Raw genomic sequence first — 5,574 nt, forward strand, 5'->3', positions numbered from 1 at the left:
TAAGTGTCGTACAGGAATTTTATGTATACGCACATATCTGTCTTTGTATGTCCTACCGTAATTTACAATGATTTTTATTTTTCAAGTTTTAAAAATTATAAGTAATAATTAAAATATGACTTTTTTTTCGCTCAAGAATAATGATTACCCCTTGATTTTAAGTTTTTTGATCGAGAATAATGATTATCTTTCAATTTTTATTTTTTCGCTCAAGAATAATGATCATTTTGCGATTTTTATTTTTTCACTCAAGAATAATACTCAGATTCTGAGTTTTATATTTTTGCTTGGGCATAAGGACTACTTTTGATTTTTATTTTTTTTCGCTCAGGTTAATGATTATCCTGCTATTTTTAATTTTTTTTCACTCAAGAATTGTTCCCTTAGTCCTGAAGACCTTAATGATGCTTTTGTCAATCGTGTTACCCCATCTTGTGTTAATGCTTGCTTTACATCCTGTCCTTCGTCTGTTGTGTCTGTCTGCCAAGTCTTTGAGTTTAAAGCTGTGCCAGAGGTAGAAGTGGCACTTTGTATTAATAAAATAAAGTTCAATGCAATTGGGGCGGACAACATACCAATTAAATTTATAAAAATAATTGCACCGTACATTTTGCCTACTCTCACCTATGTCATCAATCATAGTATCACAACTTCATGTTTCCCTGATGCATGGAAGGTTGCAACGGTGCAACCAATTGCTAAAAACAAGTCTGCGTGTAGTCCCAGTGATTTTCGACCAATAAGCATTTTATTTATTTATTTATTTAATGTCTAAAGTTGTAAGTGGTACACACATTATGAAAAATTACAAGCTATGTAGTTAAATTTTTGGTACAATTTGAAGCGTTAAATGAACTAAGAGTAAATACAATAAAGGCTTATCTAAATTTTTGCACAATAAATAGTTTTTTCAATTTAGTATAGATAATTGATTTTGATTCCGACAAGTCAAGATCCAAAAATTTTGAGAAACAGTTGTACTCAGTCAAAGTCCTGACAATGGGGGCATTTGCATTGTAAACTGTTTTATTTAAACCAATACGAAAAGTATCAAAGCGACGAAGGTTTCTACTCGGCACGGTGAAATCTATCAACCCAAGAAGGGACGAGCAGTCGACTTTACTCAAGACAATGTCAAGAAGAAATGACACGGATAGAAGTGAGCGTCTATTGTTTAATGTTAATAAACTAATCAATTGGCAACGCGACTCGTAAGGTGGAATCGGTTCAGAAAAATGTAAAGTTTGCAGAGCAAAGCTTAGGAATATTTTTTGCACTCTCTCCAAACGATTGATGTGAATAGCGTGATACGGTCTCCAGATAAACCCGCACTCTCTAAAGTTTTCGAGCTATTGATATCTGAACAAGTGCATGCCCATATTGGTAAATTTAGCCTGCTGTCTCCGCTCCAGTCAGGCTTCAGAGCAAAGCATAGCTGCTCCACGGCTATCTTAAAAATTTTAGATGTCATTAGAGTACCATTTAACAAGAACCAATCGACTTTACAGCGTGGCGACGAATAACTGTTACCTCGGTTTTTTTGAGAAATAAAAGGGTCCTTTACAGATTTTGCGAAAAAAGTAGTTTGTTGTTAATTTTCCACAGATTTTACTTTAGTTGTATTAATTAGTTATTAAATTTTAATCCTCATTTACATTTGCCAGCAGTTTAAACTTTGAGAGAAAAGTTCATTTGGCACGCAAGTATTTTTCAGGTGTATTTTTTCTTAGGCTTTGTATAAAAAAAATACAAAAATGAAAAAAACTGTATAAGGTTGGTCGAATGAATGGCCATCCTAGTCACCAGTTTCGGGTCTATTCGATTTATGAGTATGAGGCCTTATGTTGGACAAAAGGGGGAGTATAAGAGACCCAAAATGGAGAAAATGTGCCTATGGTTACAGAAGATATGGAATAAATTAACTGACGAAGACCTGCGTGCCAAATGAACTTTTCTCTCAAAGATTACACTGCTGGCAAATGTAAATAAGGATTAAAATTTAAAAACTAATTAATACAACTAAAGTAAAATCTGTGGAAAATTAACAACGAAATACTTTTTTCACAAAATCTGTAAAGGTGCCTTTTATTTCTCAAAAAAACCTGGGTAACAGTTATTCGTCGCCACGCTGTATTATGCCTACTTGACTTCTCCAAAGCTTTTGACTCTGTGAACCATGACTTGCTTTGCTTGAAGTTAAAATACTATTTTGGTTTTGGGGATTCCGCAACGCGTCTCATGCGGAGCTACTTGGCGGGTAGAACCCAGTGTGTAAAATTTGGCTCCAAAGCTTCTGGTCTAAAACCACTGCTAGCTGGTGTGCCCCAATGATCTATCTTGGGTCCATTATTATTCAGTCTCTATAAATGACAAGGGAAATCTGTACAAGGTTAAATAATGACATAGCATCCATTTTTGCCTGGGCGAAGAGAAATGAGCTATGTCTTAATAGTGAAAAATCGTATGTGCTACCTATATCTAGAAAACGAATAAATTTTGCAAATATTCCGTCTTTATATATTGCCGATAAGTGTCTTAAGCTCGTGTCAAAAGTGACTAACCTCGGGTTCATCATTAACACTAGCTTAACGAGTGACGACCATGTGAGCTCGATAGTTAGCAAAGTATATAATATCTTAAGAAATTTACGAATGTCAGCAACTTTTACGCCGGTTCATGTTAAGAAAAAACTTGTAATGCAACTAATAATGCCGATCATTTGCTACCCTGAACTAGTCTACGGTAAGCTGAGCTCTAAATCTGCTCATAAAATTGATGTTACATTCAACCATGTTACACGCTTTGTGTTCGGGTTGGCAAAATTTGACCATATCTCTGGTTGGTGAATGATTTTATTGGGCTGTGAAATTGCTAACAATCTGAAAGCCAGAAACTGCATTTTTCTCTGTCGACTTATGCAGTGTTTTTGCTGCATTTAAAATGCAACATTTAGCACTTTCGAACATATGTTTTCGAAGAGCGTTCATGCTATAGCATTTAGCAAATGTACATTTACGCGAGTTCGAAATCGTATGCCTTTGACAAACAGCCGTGTTCCAGTCTCTTATTTAGATGCGTATATATTACGATCAATTCTCACGCAGAAGATAATGTGCAAAAACCCTACTGAAAAGGAAAAAATAAATTTTAAACCAAAAATCAGTACAAAAACTTGAATTGTTTTAACCATAACCGAACATTTGTTTGTGTATATATTCATATGTCGGTGCTGTCAATTAAAATTTCCTCACTTAATTAGGAAATAAACCAAACAGAGTTGATCACAAATTGATCCAGATTTCTATCAGCATCACATCGATGTTGAATTTGCTTAACTTTTCTTTATCCAAATATGTAATGTAAAATAAAAGAAATCTCGATCGGCTATCACTGAAACGCAGCTAGCAACTGTATACTCGAAAAAGCAATGTTGCCTCTTTTTCTCTTTAAACCATGTTCGAATCGTGGAAATTTTGGAAGATCACAGGTTTGCATTTAGCATTTAGATTCTTAATGCAAAAATGGAGTTGCATTTAGTTGCATTTAGGTGACGAATTTTGTCTGGATAAATGTACATTTAAAGTAGCATTTAGAGCTAAATGCGCTAAATGTGCTTTTACGCGTAAGCAAAAACAGCCCATTATTATGTATAATGAGCCTAGCTATCTATATGGCAGGCTTATTTTCCCAAAGTCAGCTCGAACTAATGACTTGATAGTACCAAGTTATAATTATCAAACCTCCGCACGGCTATTCTTTGGCAATGCTATTCGTATATGGAACTCTATTCCAATGTCATTCGCAGTAGTATAAATTTAAGTTCGTTTTATATTCGTACTTTCGTTAAAACAAATATATCCATCCGTATATATTTTGCATAATTATGTGTTTCGTTATTTTTATATATATTTTTCAGCCAATATGGATAATCATTGTATTATTTGTAAGTTAGTGTTTATTATAAATTTTAGTTCTAAGAATTTTCATTATTATTATTCTTATGTTTATTATAAATCTTAGATTTAAGAATTACTATTTATTTTATTTTTCTGACACTTCCTGTTACTTGTTGTACTATAAAAGATCGTAGATCTTATTGTACTAATGTTTTTTCGCAATAAATGAAATGAAATGAATAATGATTGACACCTGATTTTTATTTTCTTTCCCCCAACATAAAACTCAAAACTTTATACAACCAAGACCATATGAGCTGTTGGCTTGTAATTTTATGAGAACACACTTTTTATCATGGGGTACCACCCAATGATAACGAAACGTTTGAAATTCTATATTTATAGAGAAAATCGGCGTCGAAGTGAAACAAGATCGTTTTCATGCCTTTTGCATACGCATATGTATGTATGGAAAAACGTGCATGAGCGTAAAAAAATAATTGTCAAAAATCAACGGTAAGTCATAGCATCTTCAAACTTACACTTTGTTGTACTAAAATTAAACTGGCTACAAAACTGCTTTCCCACATTTTGTGTAAAGAGGGTAATTAAAAAGTGAAATGTTTTTAAAAGGATTAAGATAACTTTCTTTAACTTTGCGCGAAGTACTCTAATTTTTGGAGTTTTGTTGCTTATCATGCTTTTGTGCCTTATCATGAGATTCACTTCTCACTTTTGGTTTCCATGATTTGACTATGGGCGGATGTCAAATTTCGGGTGAATTTTTTGTCGGGCGAAACTCAGGATAAGGCAGAACATGTAATATGTTTAGCAACTCTCATTGAAATTTTTTAATTTAGCGATGGTCAAAGTGGAAAAAATTAGGAACAAGTAAGGAAGTATAAGTTCGGGCGAAACGCAATTTTATATACCCGCCACTGGTATAAAATAATGTCGTTTCAACTTTTTCTAAACTACCTTTGTATGATGAGCAGGGGTATTTTTTCCATATTTCAAACGTTTTCGATAATATGCTGAGTTAGACTTAAGTTTAATAGACATCGGTAAAGCGATTACCGGGATATACCTTTTAGTCATAAAGTGGGCGGCGCCATGCCCAATTCCTAAAAGTTTATAGCAGTCTTGTTTATTGTTAAGAGATTCTTGTAAATATTAAGTTGGAGTAAATTAGCGTCCTCAGTTATTTAAATATCGGAGGGGAAAATTTTAGTAGACGGACGGCAAATTCTAGAAAAAGGGGGGATGAGGGGGGTAGAATAGGACCCCCTGATTTCAAAACTGCCCTCTTTTTTCTAGCAACCCTATAGTTCTTACATAATTTATTGTTAAATTTTTCATATAAACGATGAATAAGATAGCAAAATAACATACAACTTAGTGCTACCAGACTGGAATTTTGAATAATAAAAGCGGATTTTTAATTCGGAATTTTTACTTAGTAGAATTATTATTTCTGTGTTGCCGAAGAAGGGGGGGGGCTGAACACATTTTGCAGAGAACACCTTTCTGCGTAGGCGGCCTTCGGCCGCACTTAGGGATTATAACCCTCAGGCAGTAGAATTCTCCTTTCTGTTTTGCGAAGAAAAGGAGCTGAACACCTTTTGCAGAGAACACCTTTCTGCGTAGGCGGCCTTCGGCCGCACTTAGGGATTATAAC

Source organism: Rhagoletis pomonella, unplaced genomic scaffold, assembly GCF_013731165.1.
Source record: "Rhagoletis pomonella isolate Grant_MI unplaced genomic scaffold, Rhpom_1.0 Rhpom_scaffold_00008, whole genome shotgun sequence".
In the NCBI taxonomy this organism is placed as follows: Eukaryota; Metazoa; Arthropoda; class Insecta; order Diptera; family Tephritidae; genus Rhagoletis; species Rhagoletis pomonella.